We start from the raw sequence: 23,481 nt of genomic DNA, 5'->3' as shown, positions 1-23,481 counted from the left end.
GGGTCTAAAATGCGTACCTTAGGAGCTATGAACACTTGTTCATCTTTGCTACTGTGAAACATATCTCCTCTGCTGGAAAAGTACTCATATTGCTTAAGCTATGCGTTGTAGAGTCCATGTTTACTGGACTTTATTGCTTCCAAGGATACTTCCTATCAGGATCCAGTCTATTGTCCATTACTCCTGGGACACCGTGTACAAAATTATTCCCTGACATTTAATCTCCTTCTACGAGAAACACCTCCGTTGAAATCTCCTGTTCGAAATTTTAACTGGTGTAAAAGGAAAATGTTTTTGGGCTCGAATAATTTTATATTCTCTTTATATAAAATTTAGTTGATAACTAACATAAAACTGTGTGTGTTTCGAGTGTTCACTTAATACAGTGGTCATAATCGAAATTAATTAAAAAATGTTTTCTAAATCCATATTGACTGTGTGTCAATTGACCTTATTCTTCGAGGTAATCCATAGTGTTCGAACACAATATATGTTCCAAAATCCTGCTGCACATCGACGTTAATGATATGGGCCTATAATTTGGTGCATTACTCCTACTACCTTTCTTGAATATTGGTGTGACATGTGCAACTTTCCAGCCTTTGGACATGGACCTTTCTTCGAGCGAACGGTTGTGTATAGTGGTTAATTATGGAGCTAATGCATCAGCATACTGTGAAAGGAACTTAATTGGTATACAGTCTGGACCACAACACTTACTTTTGTTAAGTGATTTAAGTTGCTTCACTACTCCGAAGATATTTACTTCTACGTTACTCATGTTGGCAGCTGTTCTTGATTCGAATTCTGGAATATTTACTTCGCCTTATTTTGTGAAGGCTTTTCGGAGGATTGTGTTTAGTAACTGTGCTTTGGCAGCACTGTATTCGATAGTATCTCCATTGCTGTCGCGCAGAGAAAGCATTGATTGCTTCTTGTCGCTAACATACTTCACATACGCCCAGGATCTCTTTGGATTTTCTGCCAGGTTTAGAGGCAAAGGTTCGTTGTGAAAACTATTTTAAGCATCTCGCATTGAAGTCCGCGCTAAATTTCGAGCTTCTGTAAAAGATCTCCAATGTTTGGGATTTTGCGTCTGTTTTCGGCATGTGTGTTTCGTTGTTTCTGCAACAGTGTTCTGACCTGTTTTGTGTACCAAGGAGGATCAGCTCCGTCGTTTGTTCATTTATTTGATATAAATCTCACAATTGCTGCTGATACTATTTCTTTGAATTCAAGCCACATCTGGTCTGCACTTATATTATTAATTTGGAATGAGTGGAGATTGTATCTTCGGAAGGCGTCAAGTGAATTTTTATCTGCTTTTTTGAACAGGAATATTTTCTTTCGTTTATTTTTCTAGGATTTGGGGATTACAATATTTAATCTCGCTACGGCAACCCTGTGTTCGCTAATCCCTGTTTCCGTTTTGATGTTAGTTATTAACTCAAGAGCCGGCCGCGGTGGTCTCGCGGTTCTAGGCGCGCAGTCCGGAACCGTGCGACTGCTACGGTCGCAGGTTCGAATCCTGCCTCGGGCATGGATGTGTATGATGTCCTTAGGTTAGTTAGGTTTAAGTAGTTCTAAGTTCTAGGGGACTGATAACCACAGCAGTTGAGTCCCATAGTGCTCAGAGCCATTTGAACCATTTTTATTAACTCAAGATTATTTGTTGCTAAGAGGTCAAGTGTGTTTTTACAACCGTTTACTATTCGCTTGGGCTCATGAACTAATTGCTGCTCGAAATAATTTTCGGAGAATGCGTTTAACACCATTTCGGATAATGTTTTATGCGTACCTCCGGAATTAAACATGTATTTTCGCCAACATATCGACGTAAATTAAAGTCACCACCAACTGTGATCGTGTGTGATCGTGTTAGAAATGAAGCTCAAGTTTTCTTTGAATCTTTTAGCAATTGTGTCATCTGAATTGGGAGGTCGATAAAAGAATCCCATTAATGATTTATTCCGGTTGCCAACAATGACGTCTACCCATACTAACTCACAGGAACTATCTACTTCACTTTCGCGAAATGATAAACTATTTCTAACCGGCCGACGTGGCCGAGCTGTTCTAGGCGATTCAGTCTGGAACCGCACGACCGCTACGGTCGCAGGTTCGAATCCTGCCTCGGGCATGGATGTGTGTGATGTCCTTAGGTTAGTTAGGTTCAAGAAGTTCTAAGTTCTAGGGGACTGATGACCTCAGATGTTAAGTCCCATAGTGCTCAGAGCCATTTGAATGATTTTTAAACTACTTCTAACAGCAACAAACACGCTTTTGCGGAGAAAATTCATCTTGAGCAGTTTGGAATTAAAAACAGCAGTTCTGTTTACGACTATGTGCACATACATCTATGGCACTGTAAGTAACAGATAAGAGAAATAAAACTGTGTGAATTTCGAATGTATACTTAAAACACTTGTCATAATTCAAATCACTTAAAACACTTTTTACGCATTAAAAATTGCACAATAGTTTTATTTACATATTACGATCTTGCGCCACTATTCTGTTGAAACGATTTGTTTTTGTTCACAAACTTTTCTTTAAAACATTTGCTGTGTTCCGTATTATCGAACTATGTGGGCCGCTAAACGAAATGACGAATAATCAGAATTGGTCAGTCATGATGTAGCTCGCGTAGTTCTGCTTTCACGATTCGCTTTTAGTGTGCCTCTACAGTAGGTTTTTGTGTCATATTTCTACGCTTTTCGATAAAATTAACACTTTTTTCGTTTAATCCATTCAGACACACCAGTGTGTTCACTTTCACCCGCCGAATATCGCAGCGTTGGGTTTCCAGGTACTGCCACCAAGTACAACGCAGATGAAGTCTCCCAAACTGGGCTTGGTGACATTTACGGTGTAGAACTGTCCTGTGGATTGTATGGCGAAATTATTTTCCATCCAGACGTCTAAACTTTATAAGTTGGTAACACGATGCATTTAACTGATCGACGTAAGCTGTAATCGGTTTTGAGGTAGTAAGATGGTGCATAAGTTAGTGGCTTTTCCCCTAAAGTTCCGGAGAGCATTTTCACCCAGAAGGAAGTTCCTTGTAGGTTGTTTGACAGAGCGCGGAAAAAATGGAAATCTGAGGGCACGAGATCAAGTGAAAAGGTGAGTACATAATGACTTTCGAGCCCAGTTCCTGTACAGTGTCTATTGCCAATCTAGCAGAATGCGGGTAGGCATTATCGTGCATTAGCATAACTTCACGCAGTCTGCCTGGTCGTTGTTCGTGGACTGCATTTGCACGACGTCTCAATTGTTGGCAGTATATATCCGCAGTGGTGGTTACGCCTCGGGGTAGCAAGTCTTAACGACACCACGCAGTCGTTGTTCCACCAGATACAAAACATTATCTTCTGTGCATGCGCTCACGTCTTTGTATGGAAAGTTGCTGCTTTCTTTGGGCTAAAGCACCCCTTGCTTTTCCTTTTCTAAGCATGGGGACATCATTTCTCGTCACCAGTAATGTTGCAGTATAGCAATGACTGGTGTTGTTCATTAGCCAACTTATGAGTAGCAAGGAGAAATGCATAGTTGGCCACTCACTGACTTTTTTTATTGTGTCTTAGTGCATGCGGTACACATACAGCGCCATTACATGCGAACGTAGCTCGATGGCAAAGTGACTGCAGTTAATCAGATTTGCCATTTTTCGAATACACTGACAATCATTGTTGATCAGTGAGTTTAACGATGTTCATTAAACTCCAAAGGTCTTCTCCAACGTGGAGAGTCATTAAAGTCAAAACAATCATCCTTAAAACTAGAAACCCAGTTTTTTTGCATTATTCTCCTACATGGCGCAAATTTTGCGGCTGCCTCCACTGCTATCATCCCTCTACTGAACTCAGACAGAAGAATATGTCGGAAATGTTCCGATTTCTCCACTTGGCACTCCATTTTCTGCCGTCCACTATTGCACTCAGTGTTTCCAAATGACACAGTGACCAGACGTAAACTCTAATAGCGAAAGTGAACTAAAAATTAAAAATAGCAATCGCTAAATAAACCCTTAGAAACCGGAATACCAAAATGCAAAACAAAAACATTACGAACTTACGCACCGGCGTGATATCAGTCAACGCCTGAAATGGCTTGCAACTGTCTGTTCTACTGGCTGGTACTTCGTTCCACCGCGATGAGAAAGGGAAAAGAACATGGGACAACGGGGACTGGCTGGAGCACTTGTACGTTCTAGTGAAAACAGTATTACGAACACCCGGGTAGCTTCGTCAGTTTAATTACAAAGGTGTCATTTCAATTTAATAATGCAGAGCCTTGTTATTCGCTTTAGACGTTACGGTTACATTTGATGTAGAAATAAGATAATAGATTGTTGTATGTTGCTGAATAGGAGCCCCTGAGTTCATCGTTCGTACCGTCCTGCGCGACGGGTCTTGGGCATTTTGTAAAGTATTAAAGTTTGTCGTTGGAAGGGCTACCTGATAGCCATAAGTGAGACGTGAACTAAGTGGGAACCGTCTGTAATACAAGCTTGTTAGCCGACAGGTGTTCTGTAGTTAGACGGCACGAGGCTTACTTCAGCCAGTGAAGACGCGATAGTTGCCAAGTGTAGCGCGGCGCACGGTGACTAGGAAGCCAATTCCGCGCTACAGCTGAAGAGCGCTGAGGTCAACACCAGCACTGGCGTGGGTGGGGGGTGGCGGGGACTTAATCAGTGGTACAGGGCCAGGGACAGCCCCTGATTGCGCCCCGAGGGCACAGCGGCCACTGCTGCCAACGCTCGGAATGTCTGCCAGCTGCAGCTGTCGTTTCTAGCCGCGCCGTTCTTTATCTATCACTCTACCCGCGCCTAACGTGTGGCATACTTGATCCTATTAGACTGCTGCAGGAGTTCGTAACGTTTTTGTTCTGTATGTCGGTATTCCGGTTGCTATGGTGGAGATGGTGATTGGAGCTGTGGACGCTAGAAACTGGAGTGCCAAGTGGAGAAATCAGAACATTTCCGGCATGTTCTTCTGTTTGAATTGAGTAGAGGGCTGACAACAGCGCAGAGGCAGCCATAAACATTTGTCACGTATGTGGGGATAATGCCGTTGGACAGAAAACGGCAAGAAAATAGTTTTCTTGTTTTGAGGAGGATCGTTTTGATATGTACAGCAAAACGTTCGGGGTTTGGTGGAGATCATTTAAACACATTAATCCACTATTATCCATGTCACTGAACTCGAGAACTGGCAGATGTTAAGAACTGTAATCATTCCACCATCGTATGACATTTGCATTCGTTGCGGAAGGTTCAAAAATCGGGTGAATGGGTACCGCATGCTCTAAGTTACAAAAATCAGATGGAGGCATCTCTGCCTGCTCGTCATCAATTAGCTCGTGAACAATGCTGACTATTCCTGTGCTGCATCATCACTGGTGACAAGAAGTGGTGTCTCTACGCTAACATAAGGAAACGAAAGTAATAGTTGAGCTCAAAGCAGCAACTCCCTGTACAAAGACATGCGCGCGTCCACAAAAGATAAATTTATGCATCTGGGGGAACAGCGATAATTTGGTGTAGTACGAATTGCTTCCCCGAGGTGTAACCATCACTGCTGACATTCATTGTCAACAACTGAGACGTCTTGCAGACACAGTTCAAGAACAACGACCAAGAAGGTGGCAGGAAGTGATGCTACTCCACTCTAACGCTCGCCCGCATTCTGCTAGACTATACAGGAGCTGGGGTGGGAAGTCATTCTGGACTCCCATCATTCATCTGACCTCGCGCCTTCAGATTTTCACCTTTCCCGCACTCTATCGAATAGCGTTCAAGGAAATTGATTTCTACAGTCGCGGAATCGAGAACTTATCCCATCGTTGGCAATTTGTTGTAAATATTGAAGGAGAATATAGTACTGATGAGCAAAGCCTCTTTTGCATGTATCTTTTTTGTTTGTTAAACATATGGAAAAACGCTACGAACATAAGCGCCAAACCGATACATTCTGAGTGGCATGTGTTCTTGAACATTGGTAGAAGCAGAATTGGTTTGAGTTAAGCACTTCCCTGGACCAGTAAATCTAAAATTGGGCTCTCTTTTGGCCATTTGGGACTGGAAATCGTTCTCTAGTGTGATAGTCTGCCTCAGTCGACCAATAAGAGTTTACCATACTCAGTGTAATAGCCGATAAACGCATAGATGCGTAGTCCCTAAAGCATTGTGAAGAAGCTTCGCAATTATTCCGTGTCTTCTCTAGTGGAACATGTATGAAATAACCTTTACTACTGACATTTCTTATAATTCCGATAAATTGGGGAAATATAGTACTGATGATCGTGCAGTTCAATAATTATTTTCGATATTTTGATTTGCCGTCAGGTGAATATTTTTACATCCAGACACGGAATTTTTATACACTCTGTCCAACCAACACTTTGCGGAAATACGTTAATCTGTGCATTGCAGATTGAAATACCAAGGTGCTGCTACTTGAATTTTAGTTAAACACTTCGTTGGGCTTGAGGGCCTGCTGCTGCTCAAGATTAAATGATGTGCAAATAAAACACACTGGTAACAAAGTTCGCTACAATTTCGAGGCTTTAAGCACTCATTTTCGGACAACGAGTCATTTTTACTTCCATCATTGCGAAAGAGGAGATGTGCGAATTCAGTTTCTGTGTAATAAACTCTGAGTTTAAGATATTATTATTATTATTATTATTATTATTATTATGCAGTTACAGAACGCTAGAAGACCCCACGCGAAGTGAGAGTTTCCCAAGCACCAACCTTTTTTAATCTTCTCATTATGTTTGTTTTTCTTTTCTTCCGAAGAAGTTATTTCTGCCTTTAACATCTTGACCTCTTTTCTCGCTTTCCACTAGAGAACTTTGTGTTTGAATGTGTGACTGCCTTGTATATCTTAGTCAAGTCTTTTCTGACTTCGATAATTCAATTTATGTTTTTAATGCTTTTCATGTACTCCAACATCTGTTCGTCGACGTTGCTTCATGTGACATACTATGTTGGATATCTGTTACATCTCTTGTGTACTCTTCTGTCTTATTGCGACCAAGGATTCTTCTGATGATTCTTCTCTCAAGATTATACTTAATAGTTGAAATTGAAATATTTCGACACATCATGCGGGAACACAACTTCAGATATTGCGATGCTCATTTAGCAGAGCAGGCTAGGTGCCGGTACCTTGTTTCGCGCTTTCCGTTTGCTTATATTCGTCTGTCAGTAACAGGCACAGAAATCGTGTCCTACCCAAAGAGTTGCACCGGTAACGTGGAATATAAAAGCAATAATATTTACTTGCATGATGAAGGCTACACCTTTCCCTATGCGTGTTCACATGCAATTGAATGGTTGTAGACCATAGCATATCATCACATTTTCGTACATGTCCTCCCTGAACTGTTTCATTATTCATAAAACTAAAGTAATTCCTTACGGTAGCAGCATAAACCATATTTGTCAGCTAACTCAATGTGGCACAGCGATCTTCCCGAGGATTTTTTGAACAGTGCCTTTCGCTCATCGCACTTCGCTCGCTGATGTTAATCACAGATTTTGAAACCGAAGCCCGTACTTGTACTTTAAAATCCTCCAGATGTACTCACACCTTCCCATACTCTTCTCCATATTCCTTGGCACTGCCGGGTATACTTTAGAGCTTATTTTACATGATTGTTTCCACCCTGTGTGCCTTCACACTTCTCTGTAAGTCGATAATTCGGCTTCATTCATTCGCGAAAATGTCCAACTAGCTCTGAATGATGAAAATGCGCACTGTCTCTTCGTTACGGCGGACCACGATGTACACTTATGATGTGTCTCACATTTGCTTAACTTTTTTTGCATTAATATTCTCAGTTTTAATGTGTAAGTATCGGCATTTTCCGAAACTTACATAGGTGACGTAAGTCAAAGTTGGCAGCTAGGCTAGAGTTACGCTTGATACGCCAGAAACTACGTGGGGCGTTCAATAAGTAATGAAACTCACTTTTTCATGAAAGCAGGTTGGTTTTATTCGTGATCTCAATACACCATGTTATTCCTCACTCTTTTGGCTATAAAACTCTGTTTTTCAACATAACCTCCGTTCGATACAACAGCCTTACGCCACTTCACTTGTGAGGGCCTCTATGCCCGCTTGGTACCACTGTGCTGGTCGAAGTCGGAACCGAAGTCTTGCAGTACCGATAAGCTCCTCCTTATCCACATGCTGCTTCCCGCGGGGTGCGAGGGTGTAGGGTGGATGAGGAAAATTAGTCCAATGAAGTTTCTTGAGCTGAAGTTTCTGAGGTCATCAGTTCCCTAGAACTTAGAACTACTTAAACCTAACTATCCTCAGGACATCACTCACATGCATGACCGAGGCAGGATTCGAACCTGCGACCGTAACGGCCGCGCGGTTCCAGACTAAAGCGCCTCTAACCGCTCGGCCACAGCGGCCGGCAGGAGGAGTTCGTTTGCATTTTTGTGACGACCACGACGCCGAAGTCATTTCTTCAATTTCCTGAGGGTAGCACAATAAACTTTTGTTGACCTTTGCGCCTTCAGGGAGTGCATCAAAGAGAATAACCACCTCAAGGTCCCAGAAGACCGTCGCCATGCTTTTATGGGCTGAGTGGGCCCCTTAGGAGGAGAGGTGGTGTGGCGCTACTCCATGGATTGTCGTTTTTCTTACGGTTACTGATGAGCCTAAGTGTGACGCTGTTCGGCAAAAAATAAATAAATAATGCTACGATCGTCCCATGAAGGCGCAAGCAGTTCCGCACAGATGGTCCGTCGTTGCTCGTTATGATTTTGCGAAAGGCAGTGAGGGAACAGGGGGCACACACCTTTGAGTACCCCAACTGGTGGACGAGTGTATCAGCAGTACGAACAGAGACGTCTAGTTGTGCAGCGCGTTGTTTCATTGTGATCCGTCGATCTCCTCTAATGAGAGCGTTCGCACGTTTCAACATTGCAGGGATCACAGCTATGTGCGGCCGGCCATCACGCAGGAGATCGGACAGGTTTGCGGGACCTTGCTGCGATGGTGACGGATGCCTCACCCAGCGACTCACCGCGCTTTTATTTATTTATTTTTTTTTTTCGTTCAATGCCACGTCCCGTAGACATTCTGAAAGCGCCTGTGAATATCTGCGATGCTCTGGTTTTCCGCCAAAAGACAGCAATGACAGCTCCCTGCTTCGGACGCACGGCCGTTACAGGGGCACTTTTCAAGGCTACCTATAGCGCCACCACCTGTCGGAACTTCAGGGTCTGTAGCGGGAATATTTCGCGAATGTGGCACAACAAATTTCGCATTTTTCGGCTGAAATTGGCCGAGGAAAAAATGTGTTGTTACTTTTGATCACTCGTGCGCCACAGCCCGGCAAATTACCCTAATGTTCACTTGCACGTGCATTTCAAGAGAGTGGCATTGGTTTATTTTCTTGTACGCAACCATTGCCGTATTAAGACATTATTGAAGGCTCACAAACAGTTGCTGTAGTCTTGTCTCTAGCTGTGCAACATACAGTTAATCACTATGTGCAAGTGATGTCTCTACTCGCATATATAGAACCCCAGAAAAGAGAATTCCACTGTAAGCCAAAATACATGTGTTTGTCCGAATAGTTTATTAAAATTGTTTCGTGTGAACAGCACAGTAGTGATTGCTCTCTTTTTGTCTTCGCAGGTGAGTGTCACAGGCCACTACTTCTGACCTTCCCGGCGCTGCAGCGTGCCTCCGTGTTGTTGCTAGAAGCCTCACGGGAAAGGTGTGTATACACGGCGCCACAGTCTAGCTACCTCCCTCATCAGAAAAACTGCGCAGTTGGATGATGATGATTGAATGGTGCTTCAAAAATAATGTACTGTTTAAAATATTTCTCGAGAGAATGACATTAGCTTTTTTGCATTTACTACAGTGAGAAATATCCTGCAAAAGCATCTGATTCCAAGCCTCACGGTCACTTAATCGTGCATTTCTAGAGAATAGTCTAAAGAGGAGATGAAAATTATAGTTCTCGAATCTCGAATCGACGGAAGTAGATGTAAAGTAACTCCCTCCCTACCTCCCTCCACCTCCCTCCAAACGCACACATGCGCTGTCGTGTGTGTGTGTGTGTGTGTGTGTGTGTGTGTGTGTGTGTGTGTGTCCGGGAGGCTCTAGTCACACGACATTTACATTTGATACACTAGTACACTGTTTACAGTTGCGCATTTAAAACATCGACAGGTGTAAGGAAGTTTTCTTTACTAATAACTCGACAAGACACCAGTTGAAATTTCTTCATTGATTTGGTCATGTTATTGTTTTTTATATCCTTCCGTAAGCGGTACAAGCGAAACTGTTTGAGTACAGCTGGTATGTAAAGACGCTTTCTGTTGCATTCGTTGAAATGAAGCATGAAGGTGCTTTTATTTAAGCTTTGAAGATAAATGGTAAAGGAAGGTTCAAATGGCTCTCAGCACTATGGGACTTAAACATATGAGGTCATCAGTCCCCTAGAACTTGGAACTACTTAAACCTAACCAATTAAGGACATCACACACATCCACGCCCGAGGCAGGATTCGAACCTGCGACCGTAGCAGTCGTACGGTTCCGGAGTCAAGCGCCTAGAACTGCTTGGCCACCGCGGCCGGCGGTAAAGGAAGGGGTTCGTGCGGTGTGGCAGAAGAGCTGGCATCAGGTTGCAACTGCACAAAATTGAGCTAAGGTCGGGAGAAGCACTTGCTCCCGTAAGTGCTTGGCAGTCACCGGCACGTCGCGTTGATAGCTCGCCTCCGTGATTCAGCGACCTGCATATCCAAGGGAGCTCAGAAGTCGTCTCGATTACCATAGGAGTATACATGTGACTACGTGCCTTATCCGTTTTGCGTGATGTCACGATACATTCTTGTATGTTCCAAGACACGTGATAATGGTGCCGTCATAGTGCCACAAAATGAAAACACCTATAAATAACACATGATGGAAGAAGTTTGCCTCGCTCCATTGTTCGGCAGTAATAATTGCGGGAGTGATATTTCTGTAGCCGCAGTGATCTAATTGCAGAGGTGCGGCGATGACGGAAAACACCATAAAAATGCAGATTCAGTTTAATTGTAACTGTAAAGTACTTCTGGCGGGCACATGTAGCGTTCAGGCTGATTAAAATAACCGCACTACACTTTATATGTTGCGATTGTCATAAAGATTTTAGTATATGCATAACCACAAGTGGTATTTTTAAGGCAACCTAACTGACTGTTGCGTCATCTTAAATTCTTATCTGAGAGCACTTCTCAAGTAGCTTGTTTATGAACTGGAATTTAACCAATTTAGAATTTTACAATGAGATGTAGAGATAGGAACATGAGACGTATCTATTTGTTGAAAGGAAAGTGCGCAGTCTTGACCCTCCCGGATAGCCGCGCGCCACAGGACGACTCTTCTGGGATTCAGGGAGTCGCGTCGACTTCAGATCGAATCCGCCCGGTGGATTAACTACGAATACAGGTGTTCAGCCAGCGTGGATGTGGTTCTCAGGTGGCCTGCCACATCCCACTAGGTGAATATTTTGCTGGTACACGCATCCTGTATTAATTACACGATTCGCACACATTCCGAGCACGTTCTCACAGTGTTCCATAGAATAACGCTAGACATAGACAGGGGTTACATAAATTCCGTCCCTGGGGTAGTGGCAACAGGAAGGTCATCTGGTCACCTTCAACGACTAATACTACTAAATCGCGATGAACATGCTGACTTTGTTTCTCTCTCCGGCCTTACTCCGTGTCTTCACAAAGTGTACAATATTGCACTCAGGTCCTATGATGTACGACTTCGTTAGGGAGGTTGCACCTTCGGTGCACTTGTTCGGTTCGACTGCTGCATGAGAATAGGGTATCAATGAGTCGTCTGTCGATCGCAGAGGATTCATCGAAAAACGTCTCTCAGGAGCGTAAAGTCGTTGGTCCTTCACCTATCTTCCTTTAGAATGAAGTGCACTGCTTGGTAATAGCTAAGAAACAACGGATACTTGCAAAGGAACGACTACCAATTGCTACGGAACAACCGACAATTGTTACAGAACACCCGACCAATGACAGAAAAACGAAATGTAGAGGGCGGGACTTGTTAACTGCAGCGAAGCCTGTGGAAGAACGCTCTGTATGCATTCGACAGTTGATGTAGTACGGTATTTGACGAAGATTGTCATGGAAGCGATTAGTGGAACATTCCGTGTGGCACGGCAACATGTCTGGAAGACATCATTTGATTGAGTGCTTAACGATCGCTGACGAGCAGTTTGACGGCCTGAAGCCGGTGAAATTGTCACTACTATGGCTACAGCAATCCAGTCGTGGAAATGCTATGCGAAAGCATGTTGGCGGTCGTGGAAGGACCACCACACCGCAAGACAATCGATATGTAGCCCTAGTGGCGACAAGGAACTGGGATTTCATTCATAGGCTGATCACTGCAGACTTTGCAATCGCCGCCGGTCCGCATCTCTGCCAGAACCACCTTGCGGCGATTAAATCAGGCTGGTTTGTATGCTCGAAAGCCTGGTAAATGCATCCACGTCATTGTCGAGAAAGTGTTCGTTGGAGTAGCGAACGTGTTGCTTGGGGTCAGCAACAGTGGACCAGAATGGCGTTCCCCGACGAATCCTACTTTACTGTGGCAAGTGATTCTGGACACCAGATAGTGTGAAGAGGGAGGGGAACACTCCACAATGTGTTCATGGACGTCATCTGTGAGGTCCTGGCATTAAGGTGTGTGTAGGCATTATGCACAATGGCCGAACTCCCCCTCCCCGAACCGTGCGTGAACTGAAAGCTGCCGGCCGCGGTGGTCTAGCGGTTCTAGGCGCTCAGTCCGGAACCGCGCGACTGCTACGGTCGCAGGTTCGAATCCTACCTCGGGCATGGATGTGTGTGATGTCCTTAGGTTAGTTAGGTTTAAGTAGTTCTAAGTTCTAGGGGACTGATGACCACAGATGTTAAGTCCCATAGTGCTCAGAGCCATTTGAACCATTTTGAACTGAAAGCTGCCTAGAGAGAGGAATGGGATATCCCTCAGGGACTCCTCAATACTTTGCTACCCAGCATGAATAACAGCTGCATAATAGGTATAATTCTTCGAGGAGGGCATATTCCTTACTGAGAGTCCGATATTGACCTTAATGTTGAGAGTCTGACCTGTGTCAAACGTGAAATCTTTTCCATTTTCCGTTATAAATATAGCGCCCCATCTCTGTTTCGTAAGTTCTGAGTTTCGTGTCGCCCATTATTGTCTGTGATAATACCAGTCCAATGATGTGTCTGTTCCGTAGCAGATGTGTAACATTTGTACTACATTTTCGCACTTCTCACGTACGTGTATCAGCTGTAAGAATAACGCCTCTGTAAAATTAGGCGTGACAATGCCTTTGCAAGATTACGAGCTATTCGGCGCTGCTGAGAAGAGGGCGTGGCCGGCAGGCGGGCGCTGTTACGTGGTGAGGGCTGGCCTGAGATGACCGCGCGGCCAGACGAAAAGGTGCTCCTAGGCAGGCAGCGGCGGTTGGCGGCAGCGGCCGACAGACGAGAACGGATACGATCGTAGAACTGGCGAACCACACACCACACCAAAGTGACGGATACACCATTTTGAAGTAGTTTTGTGACAAAAGTATTGATGAAATGACAACGATTGTCCGACAAGCATTTCCGGAGCCACAGGACACGCAATGACCGATAATTATTAATATTTTTTTAAGATTAATAACCTCCATATAAAATTAAGTTCTTAACAAACTAAGCGTCATATGCCATAGACTCAGGAGAATAACCACATCACCCTGTCTCAGGGAAACATTTAATTATAAGATCTATAAGAATGTGGATTTACTTACATCTCAGTAATTAAAACTTCCGGGCTAAGATGCCGTGGTCCAATAGTAGAAATACTTCTCCCTGACGTTTCGTTGCCAGCTGCGGGCAGTTTTAATTACTGAAGACGCCGGCCGTGAAAGCTTACACGCTATCATTACTTACATCTATTTTACAATGGTGTTTCTTTCTGTGCGTTCTTACTTTTGTTTAATTATGTTCTCGAAGCATCTGAAGAAATTCGTTGATTCACTTTCAAGTGTTTCGTTTAGCATTTTGTCTTCGTATTTTGAGTAATATGTCTTTGTTATTTGCATGTGACTATCCTTAACTACAACAGATGTTTTGCCGTCACTGTAAGTCTGCTTGAAACTAGTTGTCACTAGACAGATAGCGGGTTGCATGACCCCCGGCAGCAAAACACCAATGAGAGCCTGCCACTGTCGGCTACCACTGCGCTGCGCGGCCTACAGCATTGTACCAGCCAATCCTCTAGGGATGGGGTGAACTGCCATTTTCCGGAATCAATGATTTACTGAATGCTACTTTTCGGTAACTGCGATTCTTAACCGCGATTTGTTACAGTTAAGAATCGCAGTTAATGTATTCACAACTTATATCCCTCCGCTATTTCTGCGACTTTTGCGATTTTGGCTACTCCTAATATTTACGGGATTTGTGCGACTTACGTGATTTCTGCGACTTGCGCGGTTTCTGTGACTTCTGCGATATTTGCTCTTTACGCAGTCTCTGCGATTTATCACATAGATGGTACACTGTCATAGATGGTACCTTGCTCTGTCAATGAAACTGAGAAATGTGTTCCGGCTGTGTAGGTGATTATTTATTAGGGCCTAATGTAACGCTACAGCAACCCAACTGACAAAAAGTTACCTGAGGTGGTATTATTATTACCAATCATTCTTCCTCAGTTGTTACAACTGCGTATTGTACTGTGGGAAAAAATATCAGTGTTGTCAATACAGCTGTTCTCAACATTTGGTAAAATTTACGTAGTACACCTAGATTCCTTTTTTAGTTGTTTATGTACGGTACATGTAGGTAATACGCATCAAAATACTCATCGGAGCCTTACCTATCACCTGTTTTTGAATTTACCCGAGTTCTAGCTTTTGTGATGTCACGAAAATTCCAGGCTACGCTATGGGTCTGGCTATTAGCACATTTGTTCGGCCTTCACATTCCTCGGCTCCAGCAATTCTAACAGAGTATAAAATTTTTCTCAGAGCAAATAAGCTTCTTGGATCATTTCATCAACCATAAGCATGTAATACATCCATGTCCTCAGACACAAGGTTCTAGAACGAAGTAGGGCCGTAGGACAACAGATTACGGCATACGCACCTACGATAACTGGGCTTTTTAGCTGCTACGAGTACTGAAATCGCAGCTAGACAAGAGGTTCACAGGAAGAAGTACGAAATACGGCCAACAGGTGACACACGGCGTTGAATGTTAAAGGCTACATGCGACAAACGCTGCCAGATTCTGTAAAGTTGTTGTTGTAATATCTGTGATTTCCAATTCACTGTGATTTTTAACAGATGGGCGTTTTCTTGCTCACCTCTACAGTCCTCAGCGGCATTGTGTAATGAACGTAGTCGAAAGAGAGGCAGACCGAGACTGCACACTCTTAGGAGACATTCAGAAAGTGTCGGACATGCCGTGATTACACGCAGACAATCGCATGAATTCGTGTGTTTCACGAGAGAGTATTTTGAGAGAGAGAGAGAGAGAGAGAGAGAGAGAGAGAGAGAGCGGAGGGGGCGGGGGGGGGGGGGGGAGGTGCAGGAACGCCTCTACTTCCTTTGGATAAAGTGGTGGACCGAACTGCAGCTGCTCTACAAATTAGCGACCGATCAGTGATAAGAATCTGCAAAGAGAAATTCACGGAAGAAGCTGGTCATCTAAACTGGAGAATCCTGGGAAGAAGAGGCACCCCGAGAAGAGCGTCACAAACCTCGACTTTTTTCAAGAGGATGCGAGTCGTAGTCAGATATATGCGTAATATCCGACACTCAAGCTACATGCTGTCTCTGTAGTAGACCTGTTTCAAGGCAGTTAATCTTTCTTGTCGCCGTAAAAAAGTTAGGATTCCGCTATAATCTCATTTCTGGCCGCAAGTTATTGATGGAACGCCAACTTATTGCAGCCTGGGATGCTGCTTTCTTAGAGAATTAGTAAGGACAAATTTTAACGTTTGACTTACGGGACACAGTTTAAACAAAATATGGACAGACGATAACATCAACGGTAGTATGGCAGCTCCGATCGACAGAGGAAAAAGAGTAATTATAGCACTTGCCGGAAATTCAAAAGGTTTCATTTGTAATTGTCTGGTGTTACAAACTTCAAACAAAATCTGCCACTACCACGAAGAGAGAAACCACATTACTCTTGTGGAACGGTTTGAAGAACTTTGCTTCAAAACTTAACGAAAAAACTCTATAATTGTCATGGATAACGTTCCGTATCATTCGGCTAGACAAGACAAAGCGCCCACAGAGGCAACGAAGGGAAACGACATTATTTGGTGGCTAGATAAGCTTAAGATACGGTTTGACAGCAGCTTGACACGGACAGAATTATTAGAGCTTCTAGCGCAACACAAGCAAAGGATCCCGTTTACATTGTGGATGAAACAGCAGAAAAATACGGGCATACAGTGCTCAGACTACCTCCCTGCCATTGCCACTGCCACTGCCACTTGAACGCAAGATAACTGATTTGGGCTCAGGTTAAACACCGTATAGTTATAGAAAATAAAAAAAATCACGTTGACCGAAGTCAAACCGCTTTTGAAGGAAGCAACTGCAAATGTAGCACTAAAAGACTGGCAAAATGTAGTAGATCATAAAAGGAGTGATACAGGAAGCGCACCTTCACAGATGTGTTACAGGAAGACTTGATAATACCTGTCATTAGTAGCAGCGGCTGACTGAATTAAGCGGTGTCCTCCCATTGTCTGAGTAGTATGTAGTGTAGAGTGCAATTTAATTGAAAGTCTTACTTCCATTAAATCTTGTGTTTGCGACTATTTCGATCTGTTTCGCTTACCTGTTGTGAAACTATTGAATACTGTTCAGCCAGCTCCCACCATCTTCTTATGGTAAGTTAAACGACATTATAAATACATCTCATTTTACGTAGACACCAAGATGTTACTGCATTCGTGTAATAATTTTCGAGATACGTAACGATAAGAAGGAAACTTTTCCGAACGCGAAAATTTCAGCCCGGCCGGCAGCCCTGATAAAAACTGAGAAAACATTAAGAAAACATTTTTGACGTGTTTAGAGATACCACTAGGGCGATACTACACGTAAATTTAGGAAGTTTTACATTATTTTCGTAGAAGATAGAGACTTGAACCCTCATACTTATTACTAGTTAAATACCGACACAGTTGCATAAAATGCTATTTTCAGAAGCATATACATAGGAAACGGAATGCAGTATGAAAATTTTAAAAAATTCATTGCCGAGCGAAACATTTTGGTAAACAGTGAAAAAAGATATTGCTCTGAGAGCACTAGATATCGAGATTCGACGTCATACGTGGAAACTGTTTACGAAAGGGAATATTTAATCTGTTTTTTTAATTAATGTAACTCTTTCCTTAATTAAAATTAAAAACAGATTTTTGAAATGAAGAGAGACACTATAGAGGTCTGTGTCACATGTAAATTTGAGCTTTTGTGCTTGATTTTTGTGGAAGATAGGGTCTTCAAAGAGATTTTCTATGGCCGCGGAGAGCGTTGCGTTTTGGCGACTGCCTGCAGACTACTTCTCGTGACAACGCCGCAGCTTTGCAACTTAAACGTCAAGGCAGTGATAGGATAGGGACATCTAGTATCTGCAGGTCAACTTCAAAAATGGAAGAAGAGAAAGCTATAGAAGAGATTTCAGTTGCGACTGAAAGTGAATTATAAGAAGACTGTGACATGTGAAAAGATAGTACGAAATAACAATGTAATTATAGTACTAACTCATGAGTTTTTTTGTATTCAGAGCAACTAAAGAGACAGACTAGATGGACTGCAAAAAATTCAGCATGTGCGACATTAAGGATCAGCTTGTACAAACTTTATGGGTTCAGGAATTAAATATTGGTTAGATAAGCAAAGAAATTGTGATCGCATTCATCCATTACTGCTTTACTATCAGTAGGTTTGTTTTCCGGGTTCTGTTCTTGGGCAGCATCAAGGTTCTTTTTTCTTTCCTTTTTTTCCTAATTCATGAGAAAACAAGTCACAGCTCCGATTCCAGAACTAAGCAAACTGGGAAAAAAAATGGAAAGAGGACAAGGAGAAATGGCTGGCGTATCTTGGACAGTCCTCTCCTCGGTGTACCCACTGGACTGTTGCAGACCCCACGCCGCGTTCAGAGACTTCGCAGGCACTCCAGCCGTGACCGGCTCATTATCGGAAGACGCTGGTCTTCTGAGAAAAGTCAACAGACGTTCCGGTGTGGCAGCCGAGGGAGCCTTGCGTTGTGGAGTATCGCAGCAGGCACTTCTCGATAGCACTGGACCCCTGCACTAGGCGTCGCGCCGCTAATCTTCACCTATTGTCTGTATTCTGTTCGTGATTTCTCCTCAAGACGTGACGTTTGTGAACCATAGGGGTGGTACCATATTTGAGGACTACGCTCTACCAGGACCCAGCCCTCATCAGTAACGTAATACCTGCACCCGCGTTTTCCAGATTACACTTTTCTAGTTATGCTGCAAATGTCTCCACTATTGCGGACACTTTTTGACGCTGCTGGTCACATCCTATAAATTGCATCTTCTCAAAGAAGTAACAACGCCATAAAAACTGCTTGTAAATGAAGAAACTGGAGCTTGCAGAACTAAATAGTTTTTATAAAGGGCTCCTATTACGTGATTTCGTAATGGTGTAAAACATTTCAAAGATTCTACGTATTTCCAACATGAAGTCAGGACAGGACCAGCAACTTGGATAACACAAATTCTTTGTTGCATTCCGTTACAGTGCTGGCGACTAGTTTCGAACCACCAAGTTCATATTCAAGCCAGGCTTATCAAAGCTGCACTAATAGTGACTGGTTTGGCGACAATCAATTCCCACACAGACAATAGAAATATAATACACAGACACATGCAATGTAGATCAGTTTCATAATGTATATGTATTCATGAAGCGCAGTTGAAATAGACACTAACTCAGCTGCACTTCATCAGTGAAGAATCTACATTGTGAAATTTGTCTGACGCAGCCATGACGCCATGTATTATGTGTCTATTGAGTATGTGGGAACTGATTATCGCCAAACCAAGCACTATTAATGGGCTTTGATAGGCCTGGCTTGAAAATGAAGAAGGTAGTTAGAGACTAGTCGCATTCATATACTGAAGAGCCAAACAAACTGATACACCTGCCTAATACCGTGTAGGGCCCCGGCGAGCTCGCAGAAGCGCCGCGACGCGACGTAGCGTGGACTCCACTAATGACTGAAGTAGTGCTGGAGGAAACTTACACTTTGAATCCTGCAGGGCTGTCCATAAATGCGTAAGAGTTCAAGGGTGTGGAGATCTCTTCTGAACAGCGCGTTGCAAGGCATCCCAGAAATACTCAATAATGTTCATGTCTGGTGAGTCTGGTGGCCAGCGGAACTCTTTAAACTCAGAAGAGTGTTCCTGGAGCCGCTCTGTAGCAATTTTCGGCGTGTGGGGCGTCGCATTGTCGTGCTGAAATTGCCCAAGTCCGTCGGAATGCACAATGGACATTAATGGATGCAGGTGCTTAGACAGAAAGCTTACGTACGTGTTGACTGTCAGAGTCGTATCCAGATGTGTCAGGGGTCCTATACCACTCCAACTACACACGCCCCACACCATCACAGAGCCTCCACCAGTTTGAACAGTCCCCTGCTGACATGCAGGGTCCATGGATTCATGAGGTTGTCTCCATACCCATACACGTCCATTCGCGCGATACAATTTAAAATGAGACTCGTCCTACCAGGCAACATGTGTCGGTGTTGACGGGCCCACGCGAGGCGTAAATCTGAGTCGTGCAGTCATCAAGGGTACACGAGTGGACCTTCGGCTCCGAAAGCCCATATCGATTATGTTTCGTTGAATGGTTCGCGCGCTGACACTCGTTGCTGGCTCAGCATTAAAATCTGCAGCAATTTGCGAAAGGGTTGGACTTTTATCAGGTTGAACAATTTTCTTCACTCGTCGTTAGTCCCGTTCTTGCAGGATCTTTTCCAGCCTCAGCCATGTCGAAGATTTGATGTTTTACCAGATTCCTGACATTCACGGTATACTCGTGAAATAGTCCCCACTTCATCGCTGCCTCGGAGATACCGTGCCCTATCACTCGAGCGCCGATTGTAACACCACGTTCAGATTCCCTTACATCTTGATAACCTGCCATTCCCGGCCGCAGTGGCCGTGCGGTTCTAGGCGCTACAGTCTGAAACCGAGCGGCCGCAGGTTCGAATCCTGCTTCGAGCATGGTTGTGTGTGATGTCCTTAGGTTAGTTAGGTTTAAGTAGTTCTAGGGGACTGATGACCACAGATGTTAAGTCCCATAGTGCTCAGAGCCATTTGAAGCACTTAACCTGCCATTGTAGCAGCGGTAACCGTTCTAACAAGTGCGCCAGACACTAGTTGTCTTATATAGGTGTTGCCGACCGCAGCGCCGTATTCATCCTGTTTACATATCTCTGTATTTGAATGCGCGTGTCTATACCAGCTTCTTTGGCGCTTCAGCGCAATAAAACTGAACTGTTACGGAACACAATAAAGAATTTATGTTGCAAGCATTGTTGCAGTTGTTTTCATCAGTGCGATGCCACGGACAAAAGAATGACATAGCCTCAAAAGATCCATTAGCGCAGTTGACGTCTAGGATGAGTTCAGGCCATTTACGATACTCTGCTGTGCGTGGGATTCTATATACAGGGTGTTTCAAAAATGACCGGTATATTTGAAACGGCAATAAAAACTAAACGAGCAGCGATAGAAATACACCGTTTGTTGCAATATGCTTGGGACAACAGTACATTTTCAGGCGGACAAACTTTCGAAATTACGGTAGTTACAATTTTCAACAACAGATGGCGCTGCAAGTGATGTGAAAGAGATAGAAGACAACGCAATCTGTGGGTGCGCCATTCTATACGTCGTCTTTCTGCTGTAAGCGTGTGCTGTTTACAACGTGCAAGTGTGCTGTGGACAACATGGTTTATTCCTTAGAACAGAGGATTTTTTTCTGGTGTTGGAATTCCACCGCCCAGAACACAGTGTTGTTGCAACAAGACGAAGTTTTCAACGGAGGTTTAATGTAACCAAAGGAGCGAAAAGCGATACAATAAAGGATCTGTTTGAAAAATTTCAACGGACTGGGAACGTGACGGATGAACGTGCTGGAAAGGTAGGGCGACCGCGTACGGCAGCCACAGAGGGCAACGCGCAGCTAGTGCAGCAGGTGATCCAAGAGCGGCCTCGGGTTTCCGTTCGCCGTATTGCAGCTGCGGTCCAAATGACGCCAACGTCCACGTATCGTCTCATGCGCCAGAGTTTACACCTCTATCCATACAAAATTCAAACGCGGCAACCCCTCAGCGCCGCTACCATTCTGCACGAGACACATTCGCTAACGATATAGTGCACAGGATTGATGACGGCGATATGCATGTGGGCAGCATTTGGTTTACTGACGAAGCTTATTTTTACCTGGACGGCTTCGTCAATAAACAGAACTGGCGCATATGGGGAACCGAAAAGCCCCATGTTACAGTCCCATCGTCCCTGCATCCTCAAAAAGTACTGGTTTGGGCCGCCATTTCTTCCAAAGGAATCATTGGCCCATTTTTCAGATCCGAAACGATTACTGCATCACGCTATCTGGACATTCTTCCTGAATTTGTGGCGGTACAAACTGCCTTAGACGACACTGCGAACTCCTCGTGGTTTATGCAAGATGTGCAACGCTCGGCCGACGTCTTTAATTTCCTGAATGAATATTTCGATGATCGTGTGATTGCTTTGTGCTATGATAAACATACAGGAGGCGGCGTGGATTGGCCTCCCTTTTTGCCAGACATGAACCCCTGTGACTTCTTTCTTTGGGGACACTTGAAAGACCAGGTGTACCGCCAGAATCCAGAAACAACTGAACAGCTGAAGCAGTACATCTCATCTGCATGTGAAGCCATTGCGCCAGACACGTTGTCAAAGGTTTAGGGTAATTTCATTCAGAGACTACGCCATATTATTGCTACGCATGGTGGGTATGTGGAAAATATCGTACTATAGAGTTTCCCAGACCGCAGCGCCATCTGTTGTTGACAATTGTAACTAATGTAATTTCGAAAGTTTGTCTGCCTGAAAATGTACTGCTGTCCCAAGCATATTGCAACAAACGGTGTATTTCTATCGCTGCTCGTTTAGTTTGTATTGCCGTTTCAAATATACCGGTCATTTTTGAAACACCCTGTATTAGCCTTAATACTGCCGCAAAATGTGACCCTATGAAATACAGAATTATGCGCATGTTTTAGCACTATGCGAAGTTACAGCTCTTACTTATACGATGATCCTGGTTCTGAGAGGGAGCAGTGTTTAGGTGTTATATATCAACCAAACAAAATAGGTTCTCCCCCCCCCCACCTTCTCCATCCTATAGGGGCTAGGTGGGGAAGTGTTATTAAAAACATGTTAGATTCCCTTGGGATATTGCACCCCTTTTTTATATTTTTACTGATGTGTCTTTTGCCTCTTTGCAGCTATTGTATCAGTGTTTGCCATCTAATCATCATTGAATACAGTCATGACATTTGCCAGTATTCTTCATTCCATGCTCTATACATCCGTATAACACACGCCCTAATCCAGTGCGACATTCGAATACGTGAGCTCTGTTTTATCGGGCAGCGTACCAAAACCACCCACCGCCGATTTGTTTCTATGCCCCTGTCCAAGGCAGCTAGTTCTACGTCACCAATCACTTTCACGTTGCTGGAACGTTCAGCTATAATCACTTTCCATCTATGTGTGCGATATTCACCTGGAACTGTACACTTTACTGTACGTGTCCTGAATGTAAACCAATAATATCGTACACCGAAAGCTTCAAATGGCTCTGAGCACTATGGGACTTAACATCTGAGGTCATCAGTCCCCTAGAACTTAGAACTACTTAAACCTAACTAACCTAAGGACATCACACACATCCATGCCCGAGGCAGGATTCGAACCTGCGACCGTAGCAGCAGCGCGGTTCCAGACTGAAGCGCTAGGGTAAAAGGGCATCAAGACATATTCAGTAGTAAAACTGTTGATCGCCTCCCCAACAGGACCATTACAGGACAGTTCCGTCCAGCACCAATCTGTTATACAGATTTTAACTCTACGGACAAGAAAGTTGCTCAGCACGACTGTAATTGTCATTCCTGTACGCATAAGGCTAGGCCACCTACACGGGTTGAAAATCACCGCTCTGGATGCTGTGATCAGGACACAACGGCGGTGGCGAATCTGAACAACGTCATATTGGCGTGTAATGAGTAATTCGGCCGCACAGGCGGTCTCAGGCAAAAATCTGGTTGCGTGTGGCTACCGTTCCCTAGACGTGTAACTTCACC

At 43.9% G+C, this 23,481-nt stretch overlaps 1 protein-coding gene across 8 annotated transcripts in view; it reads left to right on the top strand.

Moving 5' to 3' along the window:
• Positions 1-23,481, top strand: part of LOC126272094 (ribosome-binding protein 1) — a 576,027-nt gene that overhangs the window by 373,063 nt on the left and 179,483 nt on the right. For 2 of the 8 annotated variants that reach the window (XM_049974693.1, XM_049974711.1), the window contains one exon: positions 9,669-9,750. The exons of the other annotated variants lie outside the window; for them this stretch is intronic. The gene's annotated coding sequence lies outside the window, so the exon portion shown is untranslated. The remainder of the gene's footprint in view (positions 1-9,668; positions 9,751-23,481) is intronic. 8 annotated transcript variants of the gene reach the window in all.

Source organism: Schistocerca gregaria, chromosome 1, assembly GCF_023897955.1.
Source record: "Schistocerca gregaria isolate iqSchGreg1 chromosome 1, iqSchGreg1.2, whole genome shotgun sequence".
In the NCBI taxonomy this organism is placed as follows: Eukaryota; Metazoa; Arthropoda; class Insecta; order Orthoptera; family Acrididae; genus Schistocerca; species Schistocerca gregaria.
This window is presented reverse-complemented; position numbering and strand designations above follow the sequence as displayed.